Here is a 19,969-nt window from a genome sequence, read left to right on the forward strand (position 1 = left end):
GGCCCTCTGATTGCAAGCAGTTAAACTCTTTAGTTCAGCAGTTATAAGAAGAAAAGGAAAATAAATCACCCTCTACCTGGGCTCCCAACGTGCAGGCTAAATAAATACCCAGATTGTTTAAACGAAGCACGCGTTGAACCAGCTTTGTCACTGAAGAGAAATAAACTATTTTAGAGAGGTGTAAAAAAGTGCAGTGTCTTTGTGCAATCACTCACAGGGAAGGGAGCCAGCAGGTAAAGTGCGCGGACCCGTTGCACCATAAAGCCAGCTGCAGGCGAGTCTCACAGGGAAGGGAGCCAGTGGGTAAAGTGCGCAGACCCATTGCACCATGAAGCAAGCTGCAGGTGGGTCTCACAGGAAAGGGAGCCAGCGGGTAAAGTGCGCGGACCCGTTGCACCATAAAGCAAGCTGCAGGTGGGTCTCACAGGGAAGGGAGCCGGTGGGTAAAGTGCGCTGAGCCATTGCACCATAAAGCCAGCTGCAGGTGGGTCTCACAGGGAAGGGAGCCAGTGGGTAAAGTGCGCAGACCCGTTGCACCATAAAGCCAGCTGCAGGTGGGTCTCACAGGGAAGGGAGCCAGTGGGTAAAGTGCGCAGACCCGTTGCACCATAAAGCAAGCTGCAGGTGGGTCTCACAGGGAAGGGAGCCAGCGGGTAAAGTGCGTGGACCCGTTGCACCATGAAGCAAGCTGCAGGTGGGTCTCACAGGGAAGGGAGCCAGCGGGTAAAGTGCGCGGACCCATTGCAACATGAAGCAAGGTGCAGGTGAGTCTCAAAGGGAAGGGAGCCAGTGGGTAAAGTGCGCGGACCCGTTGCACCATAAAGCCAGCTGCAGGTGGGTCTCACAGGGAAGGGAGCCAGTGGGTAAAGTGCGCGGACCCATTGCACCATGAAGCAAGCTGCAGGTGGGTCTCAAAGGGAAGGGAGCCAGTGGGTAAAGTGCGCGGACCCATTGCACCATAAAGCCAGCTGCAGGTGGGTCTCACAGGGAAGGGAGCCAGTGGGTAAAGTGCGCAGACCCGTTGCACCATAAAGCAAGCTGCAGGTGGGTCTCACAGGGAAGGGAGCCAGCGGGTAAAGTGCGCGGACCCATTGCACCATAAAGCCAGCTGCAGGTGGGTCTCACAGGGAAGGGAGCCAGTGGGTAAAGTGCGCAGACCCGTTGCACCATAAAGCAAGCTGCAGGTGGGTCTCACAGGGAAGGGAACCAGCGGGTAAGGTGCGCGGACCGGTTGCACCATGAAGCAAGCTGCAGGTGGGTCTCACAGGGAAGGGAGCCAGCGGGTAAAGTGCGCAGACCCGTTGCACCATAAAGCAAGCTGCAGGTGGGTCTCACAGGAAAGGGAGCCAGCGGGTAAAGTGCGCAGACCCGTTGCACCATAAAGCAAGCTGCAGGTGGGTCTCACAGGGAAGGGAGCCAGCGGGTAAAGTGCGCGGACCCGTTGCACCATAAAGCAAGCTGCAGGTGGGTCTCACAGGGAAGGGAGCCAGCGGGTAAAGTGCGCAGACCCATTGCACCATGAAGCAAGCTGCAGGTGGGTCTCACAGGAAAGGGAGCCAGCGGGTAAAGTGCGCAGACCCATTGCACCATGAAGCAAGCTGCAGGTGGGTCTCACAGGGAAGGGAGCCAGTGGGTAAAGTGCGCAGACCCGTTGCACCATAAAGCAAGCTGCAGGTGGGTCTCACAGGGAAGGGAGCCAGCGGGTAAAGTGCGCAGACCCATTGCACCATGAAGCAATCTGCAGGTGGGTCTCACAGGGAAGGGAGCCAGCGGGTAAAGTGCGCAGACCCGTTGCACCATAAAGCAAGCTGCAGGTGGGTCTCACAGGGAAGGGAGCCAGTGGGTAAAGTGCGCGGACCCGTTGCACCATAAAGCCAGCTGCAGGTGGGTCTCACAGGGAAGGGAGCCAGTGGGTAAAGTGCGCGGACCCGTTGCACCAAAAAGCCAGCTGCAGGTGGGTCTCACAGGGAAGGGAGCCAGTGGGTAAAGTGCGCGGACCCGTTGCACCATAAAGCCAGCTGCAGGTGGGTCTCACAGGGAAGGGAGCCAGTGGGTAAAGTGCGCGGACCCATTGCACCATAAAGCCATCTGCAGGTGGGTCTCACAGGGAAGGGAGCCAGTGGGTAAAGTGCGCAGACCCGTTGCACCATAAAGCAAGCTGCAGGTGGGTCTCACAGGGAAGGGAGCCAGCGGGTAAGGTGCGCGGACCCGTTGCACCATGAAGCAAGCTGCATGTGGGTCTCACAGGGAAGGGAGCCAGTGGGTAAAGTGCGCAGACCCGTTGCACCATAAAGCAAGCTGCAGGTGGGTCTCACAGGGAAGCGAGCCAGCGGGTAAAGTGCGCGGACCCATTGCACCATGAAGCAAGCTGCAGGTGGGTCTCACAGGGTAGGGAGCCAGTGGGTAAAGTGCGCGGACCCGTTGCACCATAAAGCAAGCTGCACGTGGGTCTCACAGGGAAGGGAGCCAGTGGGTAAAGTGCGTGGACCCGTTGCACCATAAAGCCAGCTGCAGGTGGGTCTCACAGGGAAGGGAGCCAGTGGGTAAAGTGCGCAGACCCATTGCACCATGAAGCAAGCTGCAGGTGGGTCTCACAGGAAAGGGAGCCAGCGGTTAAAGTGCGCAGACCCATTGCACCGTGAAGCAAGCTGCAGGTGGGTCTCACAGGGAAGGGAGCCAGTGGGTAAAGTGCGCAGATCCGTTGCACCATAAAGCAAGCTGCAGGTGGGTCTCACAGGGAAGGGAGCCAGCGGGTAAAGTGCGCAGACCCATTGCACCATGAAGCAAGCTGCAGGTGGGTCTCACAGGGAAGGGAGCCAGTGCGTAAAGTGCGCGGACCCGTTGCACCATAAAGCCAGCTGCAGGTGGGTCTCACAGGGAAGGGAGCCAGTGTGTAAAGTGCGCGGACCCGTTGCACCATAAAGCCAGCTGCAGGTGGGTCTCACAGGGAAGGGAGCCAGCGGGTAAAGTGCGCTGAGCCTTGCACCATAAAGCAAGCTGCAGGTGGGTCTCACAGGAAAGGGAGCCAGCGGGTAAAGTGCGCAGACCCATTGCACCATGAAGCAAGGTGCAGGTGGGTCTCATAGGAAAGGGAGCCAGCGGGAAAACTGCGCAGACCCAGTGCACCATGAAGCAAGCTGCAGGTGGGTCTCACAGGGAAGGGAGCCAGTGGGTAAAGTGCATGGACCCGTTGCACCATAAAGCCAGCTGCAGGTGGGTCTCACAGGGAAGGGAGCCAGCGGGTAAAGTGCGCAGACCCATTGCACCATGAAGCAAGCTGCAGGTGGGTCTCACAGGGAAGGGAGCCAGTGGGTAAAGTGCGTGGACCCGTTGCACCATGAAGCAAGCTGCAGGTGGGTCTCACAGGGAAGGGAGCCAGCGGGTAAAGTGCGCTGAGCCTTGCACCATAAAGCAAGCTGCAGGTGGGTCTCACAGGGAAGGGAGCCAGCGGGTAAAGTGCGCAGACCCATTGCACCATAAAGCAAGCTGCAGGTGGGTCTCACAGGGAAGGGAGCCAGCGGGTAAAGTGCGCGGACCCGTTGCACCATAAAGCCAGCTGCAGGTGGGTCTCACAGGGAAGGGAGCCAGTGGGTAAAGTGCGCAGACCCATTGCACCATGAAGCAAGCTGCAGGTTGGTCTCACAGGGAAGGGAGCCAGCGGGTAAAGTGCGCAGACCCATTGCACCATGAAGCAAGCTGCAGGTGGGTCTCACAGGGAAGGGAGCCAGTGGGTAAAGTGCGTGGACCCGTTGCACCATAAAGCCAGCTGCAGGTGGGTCTCACAGGGAAGGGAGCCAGTGGGTAAAGTGCGCGGACCCGTTGCACCATAAAGCAAGCTGCAGGTGGGTCTCACAGGGAAGGGAGCCAGCGGGTAAATTGCGCAGACCCATTGCACCATGAAGCAAGCTGCAGGTGGGTCTCACAGGGAAGGGAGCCAGTGGGTAAAGTCCGCGGACCCGTTGCACCATAAAGCAAGCCGCAGGTGGGTCTCACAGGGAAGGGAGCCAGTGGGTAAAGTGCGTGGACCCATTGCACCATAAAGCCAGCTGCAGGTGGGTCTCACAGGGAAGGGAGCCAGTGGGTAAAGTGCGCAGACCCATTGCACCATGAAGCAAGCTGCAGGTGGGTCTCACAGGAAAGGGAGCCTGCGGGTAAAGTGCGCAGACCCATTGCACCATGAAGCAAGCTGCAGGTGGGTCTCACAGGGAAGGGAGCCAGTGGGTAAAGTGCGCGGACCCGTTGCACCATAAAGCAAGCTGCAGGTGGGTCTCACAGGGAAGGGAGCCAGTGGGTAAAGTGCGCGGACCCGTTGCACAATAAAGCAAGCTGCAGGTGGGTCTCAAAGGGAAGGGAGCCAGTGGGTAAAGTGCACAGACCCATTGCACCATGAAGCAAGCTGCAGGTGGGTCTCACAGGAAAGGGAGCCAGCGGGTAAAGTGCACAGACCCATTGCACCATGAAGCAAGCTGCAGGTGGGTCTCACAGGAAAGGGAGCCAGCGGGTAAAGTGCGCAGACCCATTGCACCATGAAGCAAGCTGCAGGTGGGTCTCACAGGGAAGGGAGCCAGTGGGTAAAGTGAGCGGACCCATTGCACCATAAAGCAAGCTGCAGGTGGGTCTCACAGGGAAGGGAGCCAGTGGGTAAAGTGCGCGGACCCGTTGCACAATAAAGCAAGCTGCAGGTGGGTCTCAAAGGGAAGGGAGCCAGTGGGTAAAGTGTGCAGACCCATTGCACCATGAAGCAAGCTGCAGGTGGGTCTCACAGGGAAGGGAGCCAGTGGGCAAAGTGCGTGGACCCGTTGCACCATAAAGCCAGCTGCAGGTGGGTCTCACAGGGAAGGGAGCCAGTGGGTAAAGTGCGCAGACCCATTGCACCATGAAGCAAGCTGCAGGTGGGTCTCACAGGAAAGGGAGCCAGCGGGTAAAGTGCGCAGACCCATTGCACCATGAAGCAAGCTGCAGGTGGGTCTCACAGGGAAGGGAGCCAGTGGGTAAAGTGTGCGGACCCGTTGCACCATAAAGCAAGCTGCAGGTGGGTCTCACAGGGAAGGGAGCCAGTGGGTAAAGTGCGCGGACCCGTTGCACAATAAAGCAAGCTGCAGGTGAGTCTCAAAGGGAAGGGAGCCAGTGGGTAAAGTGCGCAGACCCATTGCACCATGAAGCAAGCTGCAGGTGGGTCTCACAGGAAAGGGAGCCAGCGGGTAAAGTGCGCAGACCCATTGCACAATGAATCAAGCTGCAGGTGGGTCTCACAGGAAAGGGAGCCAGCGGGTAAAGTGCGCAGACCCATTGCACCATGATGCAAGCTGCAGGTGGGTCTCACAGGGAAGGGAGCCAGTGGGTAAAGTGCGCGGACCCGTTGCACCATAAAGCAAGCTGCAGGTGGGTCTCACAGGGAAGGGAGCCAGTGGGTAAAGTGCGCGGACCCGTTGCACAATAAAGCAAGCTGCAGGTGGGTGTCAAAGGGAAGGGAGCCAGTGGGTAAAGTGCGCAGACCCATTGCACCATGAAGCAAGCTGCAGGTGGGTCTCACAGGGAAGGGAGCCAGTGGGTAAAGTGCGTGGACCCGTTGCACCATAAAGCCAGCTGCAGGTGGGTCTCACAGGGAAGGGAGCCAGTGGGTAAAGTGCGCAGACCCATTGCACCATGAAGCAAGCTGCAGGTGGGTCTCACAGGGAAGGGAGCCAGTGGGTAAAGTGCGCAGACCCATTGCACCATGAAGCAAGCTGCAGGTGGGTCTCACAGGAAAGGGAGCCAGCGGGTAAAGTGCGCAGACCCATTGCACCATGAAGCAAGCTGCAGGTGGGTCTCACAGGGAAGGGAGCCAGTGGGTAAAGTGCGTGGACCCGTTGTACCATAAAGCCAGCTGCAGGTGGGTCTCACAGGGAAGGGAGCCAGTGGGTAAAGTGCGCGGACCCGTTGCACCATAAAGCAAGCTGCAGGTGGGTCTCACAGGAAAGGGAGCCAGTGGGTAAAGTGCGCGGACCCATTGCACCATAAAGCCAGCTGCAGGTGGGTCTCACAGGGAAGGGAGCCAGTGGGTAAAGTGCGCGGACCCGTGCACAATAAAGCAAGCTGCAGGTGGGTCTCACAGGAAAGGGAAACAGTGGGTAAAGTGCGCGGACCCGTTGCACCATAAAGCAAGCTGCAGGTGGGTCTCACAGGAAAGGGAGCCAGTGGGTAAAGTGCGCGGACCCGTTGCACCATAAAGCAAGCTGCAGGTGGGTCTCAAAGGCCAGAACTAAAAAAGGGTGAGATCGAAGCAACCAGGCTTTTAGGGGCCCATTAAGGAGAAAGTCATGCAGTGCATTGCTGCAAACCACCTTGCTGTGCTGCGTGACAGGGAAAGAGAAAGGGCAGGAATACAACGTATTTAACAATATATGGTGCATTTTCCCTCTTTTCCCAGCACTGGCGCACAATGTACCGCCTATCACCAATGCAGGCACCCTCGCACCTTGGTGCCAGGGTGCCTGCTTTGGAAGTAGGATTGTTTTTGTGAAAGAAGGGGATCCTTCCTGCACAAAAACAATCTTCTGAGGCATTTATCTCTTTCCATTTGTGCCACAGACTGCAGCACACACAGAAAGAGGAAACATTGAGGAGAAACATATTTCTGCTCGCTACGCCTCACCTGGGAGGGGTAGCAGTTTTGGCCTCTTTCCAGGTCTACTGCTCACGGTAAATCTAGGAGTGCGTTAAAACCCTTGGGTGTTGCGTGAGAGCACCCATGCCCCACCCATGGAATGCTTCCCTAAGGCAGAATAACACAATGCAGCTATTTGCGCTGTGCTGTGTAGCGCCCGATGTATGGAGTCACTCTGGGCTATGCAAGGTGACCTTGCGTGGCCTGAATAATCGCACGTATTAGTTGTGTCACGCATGCACCCTGGTACGTGGTGCAAGTGTGACGCAACTCTATGACAAATGTGACCCTCAATGTTTTGTAGAGAACAGATCCCTGATCCTTCGAAGTGATCTGTGTCCTACAGAATCGGTGGAAAGTTCTCCTGCTTTGATGGCCAGCGCTCTTGACTCGTGAATGTTGTGAAGGTACTTACGGGGTCTGGTCGAACTTCTCAAGCTTATCAGTGGAAAAGGTCCAGTAGAAAGGAAAAACTTATGAAATTTGGTACTTGAATTACCATGCCAAGCTAGGCCTCATTTCCAAGTTTCGAATAGGAGGCATTTACACCCAGGAAAGATCTCACCCCAGGATAACAGTTTTTCTGGTTGTGGTGATATCCCACCCTGAGACTCGTATGTGAAAAACCTTTTTGTTGTCCGTGAGTAGTTAGTCTGTGCTCGATGGAAAGTGACTGGTCGGGGAGATGGTTCATGGAATGGAACTCCCAATTCCTGTTCACAGAAGACCAGAGGTGGGGTGACTGGTAGAGCAGGTTCAGGGATGGAAGAACACTTTCTAAGGAAGGTTTCAGGGGTTCCAGGGATGGTGGGTTTGAGAATTGGTGGGGGGGGGGGGGAGAGTCTGCTGCCTTTTTGCAAAGGTTTGGATCCACTGGAGGAAGATGGTATGACCCATGTGTAGGGGAGCATCAAGACTGGCATGGCCCCGTAGGGCTGTGATTGGATTAGTGGAGTTTACGCTGGTGTTTCCGGGGGTAGTCAGTAGAACGAAGTAGAGAGGGGTGTGAGAAGAGTTGAAGTGAACGTGGAGGACCTGCGGTGGTCGTGGAGTCCAGCGACTAAGGAGTGGCCAGTTTTGGAAATGTGATCTATCGGGGAAAGCTGATCACTCAAAGATTGGAGTTTCCAGGGTGCGTGGGCTGTGGGTCTCTTAAAGGGTGGAGTCCTACGGTGGGAGGGACATGGGTCTCTTGAGGAGTAAAGTTCTCAGGCTCAGGGGGACACCAATCAGTAAATGATGGAAGTTGTAGGCGTACAGAGGACGTGGGTCATTTAAAGTGTGTTGGTTATGAAGTTGTGTAGGACACACACCCCTAGAAGGGTGAAGTCTCCACGGTCTGTGGTGACCAAGCTCTGAACGGGTGAAATCCCTTTACTATATTGGGCATCAGTCACTTCTAGGCGCTGTCCTTACCTTTGATAGGATGCGACTGAATCGAAGGGTGATGATGTTAGATTGGGGGGTGCGAGACACCCTAGAGTGCAAAGTTTCTCAACCCCTCAAACATTCAACCTCCACTTCTTCACCTTTCCACCTGGACTGGGCTGGGCACCTCTGGCACTCCATGGAGCTGGGGGGAGGAAACTGGGAGTGCCTCTAAGAGTTCTTGAAAGTGGAATTAACAGACTTCTCTCCTGGCCCAGAGTGTTTACTCAGATGTGTACAAGTTGCGTCAGATGTTTGCTTCCTTGGTGGATACATTATTTGGTTTGATTTATCAATGGATTCTTTTTTCCTTTACAGCAGCTGTCTCTGCTCCTCGCCCAATCCCAGGTGTTCTTTTTTCTGTATCTTAATTTATTAATTAAAATGAATGAATACAAATAAATATTGGAAATGTTCCATGTGCCCTGGCTTCAGCCTCACCTGAGGAGAGCAGGGTGAGATGGGCCCATGATGCGCATCAGGTAAGTCCGGAAGGGCTCTGGGGTCACTGTGGGGTGGTGAGGATGGACAGCCAATGACTCAAGTGCCAGGGCCTTCCATTGAGTGGGACGACGTGACAACCATCCCATTGACCAATCAGTCAAGTGCTAAGGTGAGGACCAGTAATCTGACCTCACAGAGCCTATGATGGACCTCAAGGCTGCAGCCAGTGACCCTCAGGAAGGGGAACCGCCTATTGGCTGGACCTCCCACGACACTACTCCCCATAGAGAGGTGACCTCAGACGCTTACCTTCTGTCTGATGCCGGAGGGTGAGTCTCACAGCTGTCTCCTCAGAGACCTCCCTCAACACTACTCCCCAGAGAGAGGTGACCCCAGATGCTTACCTACTGTCTGACGTCAGAGGGTGAGTCTCACAGCTGTCTCCTCAGAGACCTCCCTCAACACTACTCCCCAGAGAGAGGTGACCCCAGATGCTTACCTACTGTCTGACGTCAGAGGGTGAGTCTCACTGCTGTCTCCTCAGAGACCTCCCTCAACACTACTCCCCAGAGAGAGGTGACCCCAGATGCTTACCTACTGTCTGACGTCAGAGGGTGAGTCTCACTGCTGTCTCCTCAGAGACCTCCCTCAACACTACTCCCCAGAGAGAGGTGACCCCAGATGCTTACCTACTGTCTGACGTCAGAGGGTGAGTCTCACTGCTGTCTCCTCAGAGACCTCCCTCAACACTACTCCCCAGAGAGAGGTGACCCCAGATGCTTACCTACTGTCTGACGTCAGAGGGTGAGTCTCACAGCTGTCTCCTCAGAGACCTCCCTCAACACTACTCCCCATAGAGAGGTGACCTCAGACGCTTACCTTCTGTCTGATGCCGGAGGGTGAGTCTCACAGCTGTCTCCTCAGAGACCTCCCTCAACACTACTCCCCAGAGAGAGGTGACCCCAGATGCTTACCTACTGTCTGACGTCAGAGGGTGAGTCTCACTGCTGTCTCCTCAGAGACCTCCCTCAACACTACTCCCCATAGAGAGGTGACCTCAGACGCTTACCTTCTGTCTGACGTCAGAGGGTGAGTCTCACTGCTGTCTCCTCAGAGACCTCCCTCAACACTACTCCCCATAGAGAGGTGACCCCAGATGCTTACCTACTGTCTGACGTCAGAGGGTGAGTCTCACAGCTGTCTCCTCAGAGACCTCCCTCAACACTACTCCCCATAGAGAGGTGACCTCAGACGCTTACCTTCTGTCTGACGTCAGAGGGTGAGTCTCACTGCTGTCTCCTCAGAGACCTCCCTCAACACTACTCCCCAGAGAGAGGTGACCCCAGATGCTTACCTACTGTCTGACGTCAGAGGGTGAGTCTCACTGCTGTCTCCTCAGAGACCTCCCTCAACACTACTCCCCAGAGAGAGGTGACCCCAGATGCTTACCTACTGTCTGACGTCAGAGGGTGAGTCTCACTGCTGTCTCCTCAGAGACCTCCCTCAACACTACTCCCCAGAGAGAGGTGACCCCAGATGCTTACCTACTGTCTGACGTCAGAGGGTGAGTCTCACTGCTGTCTCCTCAGAGACCTCCCTCAACACTACTCCCCAGAGAGAGGTGACCCCAGATGCTTACCTACTGTCTGACGTCAGAGGGTGAGTCTCACAGCTGTCTCCTCAGAGACCTCCCTCAACACTACTCCCCAGAGAGAGGTGACCCCAGATGATTACCTACTGTCTGACGTCAGAGGGTGAGTCTCACTGCTGTCTCCTCAGAGACCTTCCTCAACACTACTCCCCAGAGAGAGGTGACCCCAGATGCTTACCTACTGTCTGACGTCAGAGGGTGAGTCTCACTGCTGTCTCCTCAGAGACCTCCCTCAACACTACTCCCCAGAGAGAGGTGACCCCAGACGCTTACCTACTGTCTGACGTCAGAGGGTGAGTCTCACTGCTGTCTCCTCAGAGACCTCCCTCAACACTACTCCCCATAGAGAGGTGACCTCAGACGCTTACCTTCTGTCTGATGCCGGAGGGTGAGTCTCACAGCTGTCTCCTCAGAGACCTCCCTCAACACTACTCCCCAGAGAGAGGTGACCCCAGATGCTTACCTACTGTCTGACGTCAGAGGGTGAGTCTCACTGCTGTCTCCTCAGAGACCTCCCTCAACACTACTCCCCATAGAGAGGTGACCTCAGACGCTTACCTTCTGTCTGATGCCGGAGGGTGAGTCTCACAGCTGTCTCCTCAGAGACCTCCCTCAACACTACTCCCCATAGAGAGGTGACCCCAGATGCTTACCTACTGTCTGACGTCAGAGGGTGAGTCTCACTGCTGTCTCCTCAGAGACCTCCCTCAACACTACTCCCCAGAGAGAGGTGACCTCAGACGCTTACCTTCTGTCTGACGTCAGAGGGTGAGTCTCACTGCTGTCTCCTCAGAGACCTCCCTCAACACTACTCCCCATAGAGAGGTGACCCCAGATGCTTACCTACTGTCTGACGTCAGAGGGTGAGTCTCACTGCTGTCTCCTCAGAGACCTCCCTCAACACTACTCCCCAGAGAGAGGTGACCCCAGATGCTTACCTACTGTCTGACGTCAGAGGGTGAGTCTCACTGCTGTCTCCTCAGAGACCTCCCTCAACACTACTCCCCATAGAGAGGTGACCTCAGACGCTTACCTTCTGTCTGATGCCGGAGGGTGAGTCTCACAGCTGTCTCCTCAGAGACCTCCCTCAACACTACTCCCCAGAGAGAGGTGACCCCAGATGCTTACCTACTGTCTGACGTCAGAGGGTGAGTCTCACTGCTGTCTCCTCAGAGACCTCCCTCAACACTACTCCCCATAGAGAGGTGACCTCAGACGCTTACCTTCTGTCTGATGCCGGAGGGTGAGTCTCACAGCTGTCTCCTCAGAGACCTCCCTCAACACTACTCCCCATAGAGAGGTGACCTCAGACGCTTACCTTCTGTCTGATGTCAGAGGGTGAGTCTCACTGCTGTCTCCTCAGAGACCTCCCTCAACACTACTCCCCATAGAGAGGTGACCTCAGACGCTTACCTACTGTCTGACGTCAGAGGGTGAGTCTCACTGCTGTCTCCTCAGAGACCTCCCTCAACACTACTCCCCAGAGAGAGGTGACCCCAGATGCTTACCTACTGTCTGACGTCAGAGGGTGAGTCTCACTGCTGTCTCCTCAGAGACCTCCCTCAACACTACTCCCCATAGAGAGGTGACCTCAGACGCTTACCTTCTGTCTGATGCCGGAGGGTGAGTCTCACAGCTGTCTCCTCAGAGACCTCCCTCAACACTACTCCCCAGAGAGAGGTGACCCCAGATGCTTACCTACTGTCTGACGTCAGAGGGTGAGTCTCACTGCTGTCTCCTCAGAGACCTCCCTCAACACTACTCCCCAGAGAGAGGTGACCCCAGATGCTTACCTACTGTCTGACGTCAGAGGGTGAGTCTCACTGCTGTCTCCTCAGAGACCTCCCTCAACACTACTCCCCAGAGAGAGGTGACCCCAGATGCTTACCTACTGTCTGACGTCAGAGGGTGAGTCTCACTGCTGTCTCCTCAGAGACCTCCCTCAACACTACTCCCCATAGAGAGGTGACCCCAGATGCTTACCTACTGTCTGACGTCAGAGGGTGAGTCTCACTGCTGTCTCCTCAGAGACCTCCCTCAACACTACTCCCCAGAGAGAGGTGACCCCAGATGCTTACCTACTGTCTGACGTCAGAGGGTGAGTCTCACTGCTGTCTCCTCAGAGACCTCCCTCAACACTACTCCCCATAGAGAGGTGACCTCAGACGCTTACCTTCTGTCTAATGCCGGAGGGTGAGTCTCACAGCTGTCTCCTCAGAGACCTCCCTCAACACTACTCCCCATAGAGAGGTGACCCCAGATGCTTACCTACTGTCTGACGTCAGAGGGTGAGTCTCACTGCTGTCTCCTCAGAGACCTCCCTCAACACTACTCCCCATAGAGAGGTGACCCCAGATGCTTACCTACTGTCTGACGTCAGAGGGTGAGTCTCACTGCTGTCTCCTCAGAGACCTCCCTCAACACTACTCCCCATAGAGAGGTGACCTCAGACGCTTACCTTCTGTCTGATGCCGGAGGGTGAGTCTCACAGCTGTCTCCTCAGAGACCTCCCTCAACACTACTCCCCAGAGAGAGGTGACCCCAGATGCTTACCTACTGTCTGACGTCAGAGGGTGAGTCTCACTGCTGTCTCCTCAGAGACCTCCCTCAACACTACTCCCCATAGAGAGGTGACCCCAGATGCTTACCTACTGTCTGACGTCAGAGGGTGAGTCTCACTGCTGTCTCCTCAGAGACCTCCCTCAACACTACTCCCCAGAGAGAGGTGACCCCAGATGCTTACCTACTGTCTGACGTCAGAGGGTGAGTCTCACTGCTTGCTGCTGTCTCTTCAGGGATCTCCCAGTCTGAGTGAGTGTCCGTGAGTGGAGAATCTCTGTAGATATAGAGCCGAAAATGCAAATTATAAGGAGGGTCTGGAACAAACAGTTCATGACGTCACTCGCCAGTTGCAACACACTGCCCTGCAGCTTTGATGAGATCAACAAGAAATGTCGCAACTGTAGGAAATGTTTTGAGGCAAACACAGGCTTCACATGACTCACATCCTATATTTTATACTGTAACATCAGCGCTGTAAAAGAATAAACCAATGTTACGCAAAATCAAAACATCCAAAATAAGGTGAGCATTTTTATTAGCACTGAGAGTGACGCTCAGGACCTTATCAGTTAATTGAACCTCACATGAATTAACCTCCCGGAAACCATATGTTGCTCAACACTAAAAGAAGGGGCAAGACTCAACAGATGAATGTTCAATTGTTCTTATATATCATCATTCCAGTAATACATTAAGCGGTGATGACAGAGGCCAGCACACCTCCAGGAAACCCTGTGCTCACTTTCAAAGCCTCACTGCCAGAGGTTCGCTGGCCTGATCCTCAAGTCTTGCTGAGTGACCGAAAGTGTCGCTTCCCTCAGGTACAATCCAAGGGTTTTTGGTGGAAAACTTTAATCAAACGAGGTTCCTCACAGATGACAATCTAGTATCGATGACTTTGTTTGGAACAGAAATGATGGTATTTTTTCTTGATCAACGGAGTGAGTTCCACCTCTCTCCGGGCCCGATTCACAGAACTAACTGAAGACAAAATCCTAAACTTACTACCATTTCGGCATTCACAGAAGTTAGGACTCCTAACTTTAGGACTCCTAAATGCCTTCTGTGAATACCAAAAGTCTTAAAGTTAGGATTTTTCTCAGTTTAGGAGTCCTAAAGTTAGAAGTCCTAACTTTACTACTCCTAAACTGAGAAAAATCCTAATTTTAAGACTTTCGGTATTCACAGAAGGCATTTAGGAGTCCTAAAGTTAGGACTCCTCACTTCTGTGAATGCCGAAATGACTAAGGGCCAGATGTAGGTAAAACTTATTTACCGATTCTTAATTACCGAATTTTACCGATTCGGTAATTAAGAATCGGTAAATAAGAAGTGGGGGTATGTAGGAACATCCAGATGTTCCATTTACCGAATCGTTAAGAATCGGTATTTACCGATTCGGTAAATACCGACCGGTAATGCTCCATTCATTCCTATGGGCTTTGAAGCCCATAGGAATGAATGGGGCATTACCGGTCGGTATTTACCGATTCGGTAAATACCGATTTTGACAAGGGTGCAGGGGGTGTCACTTTGACACCCTCTAGCACCCCCACAAAAGGTTCGGGGGCCATATGGCAGGCATACCTGCCCTAAGGGCAGGTCTGCCTGTCATATGGCACAGGTGTGCATGCACACATGTGCATGCACACCTGAATCGGTATTTTAACATCAAATACAATTTGATGGTAAAATACCGATTTTGTAGGCCTTGTGGGACTCAGAAGAGTCCCACCTACATATCAATTTTACCGATTCGGTAAATATACCGGTCGGTAAATTTACCGACCGGTATATTTACAGAATCGGTAAAATTACCGATTTTCCCTGTTTACCTGCCCCTACATATCAAATGCCAAATACCGGTCGGTAACGGCCAAATTCGGCCGTTACCGACCGGTAAAACCCTACCTACATCTGGCCCTAAGTGCGTTCTGTGAATACCAAAATGAGTAAGTGCCTTCTCTAAATACCAAAATGTAGTAATTTTAGGATTTTGTCTTAAGTTAGTTCTGTGAATAGGGCCCCCAATTCCTCAACTGCTTTATTCACAAAGGTATCTCGCAGCATATCCTGCGTATGCTGTTGCTCCGCAATAGGAAAATCTGTGAGGAACTTCATTTAATTAAAGTTTCTACCAAAAACCATTGGCTTGTACTGGAGGGAAACAGCACTAGCGGTCTCTCAGCAAGACTTGAGGACCAGTGAACCTCTGGCAGTAAGGCTTTTCAATTAGTGAATCAACATTTTTTACCGTTTTTACTCCGACCCCACACCTAATAAAGAGTGTGGCCTATTATCAAGAATCTGAAACTAAGGCATATATGAATATGTATCATGAATAGGAGACACTAGAATTATTGATGTCCTGAGGAAGGTGGTTCATATATAAACTACAGTCACCGAAACGCGTCAACGCTTTTAATCACAGGGTCTAATTATGGACTCGAATATAGTTGATGCAGTTGAAATAACCAATTTATGATGTTTTTAATGTTTCACTTGGTTTTTTTCTCTTGTATATTTATAATGATTTGTTTCAAATGTATGAATTTGTTGAGATATAATTTTTAAGCTGGGTTATTATTTATTCCTGATTTTTATCATGTTTATTTTTACTTGATTTGTGATTTTAAATAAAAATAACTCTGTAACATTAGGGATTATTTTTGTACATGTGCTTATAATTGTTCTTTGGTTCCAGATTTGCCAGCGCTAATTGAAGTCTGAGTAGATTGTTGGGTGAAATATAGTTGTTTGTAATGCATTTTTGGTGTCCCTAATTTGTTACCCAAGAGAAATTCTTTTTTTTTCATATTCCTAATGTCCATGAAATACTACAAATTACTCTTCGATTTAGACTTCGATGTTGGTCTATGTGCAGCAAATTGCTCCAGAAAGTGTGCTTCACTTACAAACTTTACTTCACCATTCGCTCTCCTTTGTGCTGGGACGCAATGCTATATTGTGTTTGGGTCACAAAACAGGGCACTCTTAGCACAACTGTGGCAATGACGTCATTGATGTGATGACGTAAGCACAGCGCGGAGCTGCTTGTTCTACTGCACTCAACACAAGACCCAGACCCCCATGTTGTAGGCCTACAACCTGCAGCATGTTGTAGGCGTCAGAGTCTGGTGTTATGTGGAGAGTAGTGTTGTAATACCGTACCTAAACCTGTAGGGGGAGTAGCACTGCGTCTCTGTTACATTAGCACGAGGGCGGTGCTAAGAAGTGCAGTTAAGCATTCCGTAAACCTGCTGTGGTGTTATGTGGAGAGTAGTGTTGTAATACCGTACCTCCACCTGTAGGCGGAGTAGCACTGCGCCTCTGTTACATTAGCACGAGGGCGGTGCTATGAAGTGCATCTGCGGTTCAGTCGAAGAGCCAGGACCTGAGGTCCTTCTTGAATTGAGGCAGTGACTGCGACATCAACACATTGACCACAACTGTCATGCCAGATTACACCCTTCTATTCGCAATGAGTAAGAAGCGTCATAGGGCCGCTGTTCCCTAACCCAGCCACGGAGTCAGCGAGGAGCTCAGAACATCTGATCTGGAATTGATGCTGGAATATGAAATTTTTAGGTCTGCCTTGAGTGATCCTTTTCAGGACGTGTCTGGATCCCACGGGAAACAGACCAGTGCCTGATTACTAACCGCAGGCGGAGCTGGCGTAGTGCCGCTACGCGAAGTTCCAGGGAGTTGGAACAAAACTCAGTGGAACTGCGCTCCGCTCCCCTCCACCCTCCCTAAGTTCATTATTTTTTAAAAAGGCACTTACCTGCTGGGGCATCTCCGGGCTGCCTCCTCCTCGCCATTGCCTCGCCCTTGCCCACGGAAACCCCTACGTTGTCTGTCATGCCCCCCAATGATTACCACCCCCTAACACCTCACAATCTGGAATCAAGCACAACCACGGCACAGAGGCCGTCATTAACGCTGCCACAGACGACAAGCAGAGGATCATGGACAGAGATGACACCTCATCCTACTGGGACTTTCCACAGCTGACACGATCGTCCACCTGATCCTTAGCCAAATGTCTACAAGAAGCACTTGCATTTCGCTGGATTTCCTCCTTTCTGAGAGGCCACACTCAGTCGGTCACCTCAGACGCAGTCAAGTTCATCTGCAGAGTCTCACAAGGATCTTCACTCAGCCCCACTCTATTTGACACACACTTGACCCCACTTGCCAGCATCATCCCAGCCCACAGATTCACCATCATATCCTAAGTTCATGACACCCTGCTCATCCTCTCCCTCTCCCTCTCCCAGAAGACTCCAAACACTGGACCAACTTCTCTGCCTACATGACCAAAGTTGTCCGATAGATGAAAACCAATTGCCTCAACACAGACAAGATGGAAGTAATAATCTTTGACAAAGACACCTCACTCTTGGGCTCCACTTGGTGGGCACCTGAGCTCGGACTCCAGGTAACCCAATCAAAGGTCCTCGGACTAGCAATAATCAACCAGCTCACCATGACCATCAGAGTGACCACCATATTCATCTCCTACTTCCACACTCTCAAGATCACAAAAAGATCTTCAAATGGCTCCCTGCCAGCAAGCAGCACCACGCAACAAACTCCATGCTGGAATCAATTGACATTTATAGGTGTCCCTATGAAGGCAACTGGGATGCTTTGGTCATCAGGAACAAGGTATGTCGGAACTGTGGGTTTAGGCTGATTTCAGGCATCACCACTCCTGCTCATATTAGTATCCCCTCCTCTGAGCCCACAAGGGTCCCCTCCATTCCTGCAGCTCCGATCAATGTCAGATCTCTCAGGAAACATCACGCCGAGGTTTTCAAGCTCCTCGACGTGAGTTCTACTGATCTCTTGTTTATCGCGGAGTCCTGGCTTGATGCCTTGTCTGACCCCATTGTCACTCTTGCCACTCCAGCTGGTTATAAGATTACTCGAGCGGACCGCCCAGAAGGGAGGGGCGGTCGGGGGGAGCTCTCTTCTACAAGGATAAGTGGGAGTTCCGGAGGGAAGATGTCACTTCATGGGGGGGGCCTGTGAAGTTCTTGACTTCATTTTTTGCTTCTCGGATCATTTCACGCTGGGGGGCTCGCTTATTTACAGGCCCCCTGGGCATGCGGGTCCATTCCTGCTAGCCTGTGGGCATGCTATTGTAACTAGGGCACTGCGATTCTCTAAGTACGTCGTGCTGGGGGACTTAAACATCCATTTCGACCAGGCTCAGGCTACGGACACGTTAGACTTTCTGGATAACCTGCACTTTGCCCAATTAACCCAGCAGGTGGGGCTCCCTACCCATCTGGCAGGTCACATCTTGGCCCCATCTTGATGAGGCACCCGTGTCAGAGCCATCATTAGGCACTCGCAGTCCAGGTAATTACAGGCCTATCTCTCTTTTACTGGGTTTGGCCAAGGTGTGTGAGAAGGTTGTCACCAAGCAACTTACGGAGTTTGTTTGTCGAAAGAGAGAGTCTGCTGCATCCCACTCAGTCAGGGCTCCGTGCAGCTCATAGCACTAAATCTGTGCTGGTGGAGGTTGTGGAGGCCATTCGGGAGTGCTTGGACGCCGGCGGGAGGGCTGCATTGATTCTGCTTGACCTCTCGGCGGCCTTCGGTATGGTCCTCCACTCTCTCCTCTCACGTTTGGCCAGGATAGGTGTTTCGGGGACAGCCTGGAGTTGGCTCATGTCCTTTCTTGAGGGTCGGGCCCAGCAGATCTGGCTGCCCCATTCTGCCTCGCTCCATCAGGCTGTGACAACGGGAGCTCCTCAAGGGTCCTCTCTTAGTCCCCTTCTTTTTAATATCTAGGTGACCCCCCTGGTTTACCTGTCTGAGAGTTAGGGGGCTATGGTGATGGCTTACGCCGATGATACGCAACTGCTCTTCACCTGGGACAGGGATGACAATTCGGTTGCCGTAGTTCATCACTGTCTCTCCTCTATTTTTAGGTGGCTCTCGGGAGCACAATTAAAATGCAATGAGGAGAAATCAGAGATACTTCTGTTTGGAAAATTCCCTCCTAGGTTTAGGGAAACTCTGTGGCCACCGGATTTTGCCCTGCCATTATCTGATGGGAAGCCGGCGAAGAACTTGGGGGTCTGGTTTGATAACAGTCTTTCCTTCTCTTCTCACATCACAAAGCTCGCCGGCACCTGCTTTGGCCTTCTCAAGACTCTGAGAAATTGTTTCACTCTTTTGCCTCAAGCAGCTAGAGAAACGGTCACTTATGCTCTCATCTTGTCTCAGCTGGATTACGCCAATGCGCTTTACATTGGTATTCCTGGCTACTTGATTAAAAAAACTGCAGGCTGTCCAGAATTCGGCAGCTAGACTTCTGCTGGGCAATTCATCAAGTAAGATACTACAGGACTATGACCCATAAACCAGGTTGGGATCTGGGTTGAAGGATAAAACGAACAGACAATATCCCAAAAGGTATCAATATATAGACAATTAAACATGTATGCCAAAAGCATTACTTGAAAGGAAAAAGGAGACTCAATTAGTTTTAGAACGTGCTAGTCGCATCATGTATTTAAGCACAGATAGGGAATAGAGTTATAGCAGCACTGTATAAAAGTGAATTGATAAACAACCCGAATTGCACTTGGTGCTCGGTATGTGCATGTGACATAGGTGGCGATGCAAGTGACAATTGTGGACAGCGTGAACGGCGCAAGGTGTGAAAGTGAAATAATATGTACAGTGTGGAAACTGCAAGCAGTGGCTCCAAAATATATTACAATCCAATCTAGTACAATTTAAAGTTAACAATTCAGGTGAGCCACTGAGGGAGCTGCGCCATTTAGTGCGCTGTGTTGTCGACGACGTTTCGATCCACGTGACTCGGGATCGTCTTCAGGACCGGATTGTGATGAATTAATGGTGCTGCGGGAGGGAATAGGAGAAGTAAGGGAGGGAGAAAAAAGGACAGAATACGCAATGCTGATGTATCAGGGACGTCAAGTCTAAGCGAGAGGGTAGGTCTGGAATGAGCGAGTGAGAAGTGGGACACGTGTTGTCTAGGTGGAAATAACTCACAGAGCGAACAGTAGAATGCGTGAGGGGGAGCGGCAAGAGAGGCAGTGATGGTCAGAGTTAGGCGGGCGTGAGTGAGGCCCATCTGGGGGTGAAAGGATGGAGGAGGAGGGACGCGGTGTCGAGGTTGGAGCCAAGAGTGGGATAACAGACAGTGTCATTGCTGGAGAGCCAGTGAATGGGGTGGCTGTGCCGGTGGGCAA

Source organism: Lissotriton helveticus, chromosome 2_2, assembly GCF_964261635.1.
Source record: "Lissotriton helveticus chromosome 2_2, aLisHel1.1, whole genome shotgun sequence".
In the NCBI taxonomy this organism is placed as follows: Eukaryota; Metazoa; Chordata; class Amphibia; order Caudata; family Salamandridae; genus Lissotriton; species Lissotriton helveticus.